The sequence below is a fragment of the Otolemur garnettii genome, unplaced genomic scaffold (assembly GCF_000181295.1).
Source record: "Otolemur garnettii isolate 467f Iridium unplaced genomic scaffold, OtoGar3 scaffold00029, whole genome shotgun sequence".
NCBI lineage: Eukaryota > Metazoa > Chordata > Mammalia > Primates > Galagidae > Otolemur > Otolemur garnettii.
This window is the reverse complement of record NW_003852424.1, coordinates 15,826,407-15,828,496: the sequence shown is the minus strand read 5'-3', so window position 1 is coordinate 15,828,496 and position 2,090 is coordinate 15,826,407. Positions and strand designations below refer to the sequence as shown.

At 56.1% G+C, this 2,090-nt stretch overlaps 1 protein-coding gene across 1 annotated transcript in view; it reads left to right on the top strand.

Annotated features, from left to right (window-relative positions):
• The first annotated feature begins 672 nt into the window (after positions 1 to 672).
• Positions 673 to 2,090, top strand: part of AES (amino-terminal enhancer of split) — a 9,469-nt gene continuing 8,051 nt past the window's right edge. Inside the window, exon 1 of the mRNA XM_012804464.2 lies at positions 673 to 869. The gene's annotated coding sequence lies outside the window, so the exon portion shown is untranslated. The remainder of the gene's footprint in view (positions 870 to 2,090) is intronic.

Below are 2,090 nucleotides of genomic sequence, written 5' to 3'. Positions count from 1 at the left end.
CCCGGCCTGGCGCCCCCTTACTCCTGGGCCTCGTCTTTCCCACAGCAGCCCCCACCTCCTGCCTCCAGCTCCCGGACACCCCTCTATCTCCTGGTTCCCCCAGCTTCCGGGCCCTGGACGCCCAGCCCCAGCTCCCGGCCTGGTGCCCCCCACCGAGACAGGCAGGGCCTTGAACGGCCTTGGCCTCAGGCCTGGGGCCCCGCCGGGCACCACTAGCGCGCTGCTGATTTCCGGGCCTGTTGGGGGGATCCGAGGCGTATCCCACCCGGAAGAGCGCGTCCCCAAGGAGGGCCACGGGGAATGTGGGGTGCACCCCTCAGAAGATTTCGGGCGCTGAGAGACCCCTCCCCCAAGAGGACTTTGCAGGGAGGCTTCGTTGCCCCCTAATGGGGGGGTCTTTCTGGGACGTGTGTCCACCCCCACTATCCCCTATCTGGGCCACCAGATCAGTTGGGGTGCTCTGATGGCACCCCCACGGCCCTTTGGAGGGGCGGTAGAGGGCGCACCCAGCCCCCCACCAAGGGCGGGCTTACAAACGCACCCTCCCTGCCTGGGGGTGGCGGGGGAGGGGGAACCGGGTGGCTCCGGGCGCACCCACCCCCTCGGCTTCCCCCCGCCCCCGAAAGGCGGGGGCAGGAAGCGGGGGCGGGGGCCTCGCCAGGGGCTGTAAACACCGGCCCAGGAAGTGGGGGGGCCGCTGCAGCTGCGCTGGGCTGCTCCCTCCTCGCAGGCCCCCGCCTGGCCCTGACCCAGGCCGCCCCCTCCCCACAGGGCTCCTCACACCTACCCCAACAACTCAAATTCACCACCTCGGACTCTTGTGACCGCATCAAAGATGAATTTCAGCTGCTGCAGGCTCAGTATCACAGGTAAGCTGGGGACCCCGGGTCGGGGATGGGGAGGGTCTCTGCGTGTTGCGAAAGTGAGTTCTCCCATGGCAGGCACAGATGGCAAGACCGTGGCTTGCGGGGGAGGTTCTGGTCTCCACTGCATACATACACATGTGAAAATGCACATCTAGAGTGTCTTAAGAAGTGCTGGGCTGTCCCAATCACTTTACTCACGTTTAATTCATTTCTTTAAAACAGCCCCATTTTAAAAATGAGAAAACCAGGGCACAAAGTAGTTTAGTAATTTGCCCCAGTGTCGGACAGTATGGCTTCAGAGCCTCTCGCAATCCCCTTGAGTAAAAGATCTCCCCAGAGTGGGAGCTGAGAGGTAAACTCTCCACCTTCCCACCCCCCCAAAAATAAATTCTACAGCCTGTTCTTCTCCCCAGTTTTGGAGGAGTTTCTGGCATCCAGCACATTCTGCAAGCTGGCTTTCCCTCCAGAACTTAATCTCCTGACTTTCCTGAACAGCTTGCCATGTGCAGGATCTGAAAGAAAGGACAATTATTGTCCTTTTATTGCATCTAGAAAAACTTTAGCTCAGAGAGGTTAGGATATCCTTTGATATACATGTAGCCGGAAAGCAGCAAAACTGAGATTTGCACCCAGCTTTTTCTAGTTGAAGAATGCAAATTGTCAAGCACTTCAGTAAGGACAAGAATTTTGGGAATCACAAGAAGTCAAAGGCTGTGCATAAATCCCAGTTTGCCCTTAGGTCTTCTCTAACTGAAGTTTACCTACCCCAAAACTGTTCAATAAAAGATACTGGGTTTTTTCCAAGAAGAAAGGGGAATATCAATGGGGTGGGGTGACAGTTCTCACTAGAGTGCCTTGGTGTCCATCGCAGCTCACTGCAAAATTCTGGGCTCAATCAATCCTGCTCCAGCTTCCCAAGTAGCTGGAACTACATATAGGTGTGCATCGCCACCGTGCCAACTTAATTTTTTAATTTTTTTGTAGAGATACGAGTCTTACTATGTTGCCCAGGCTGGTCTCAAACTCCTGGCCTCAAGTGATCCTCTAGCCTCAGTCTCCAAAGAACTAGGATTATAGGCCTGGTGGCTCAGGAGTTCCAGACTAGCCTTAGAAAGAATGAGAACCTTTCAGGCGGAGCCTGTGGCTCAAGGAGTAGGGCGCCAGCCCCAAATGCCAGAGGTTGGCGGGTTCAAACCCAGCCCCAGCCAAAAAAAAAAAAAAAAA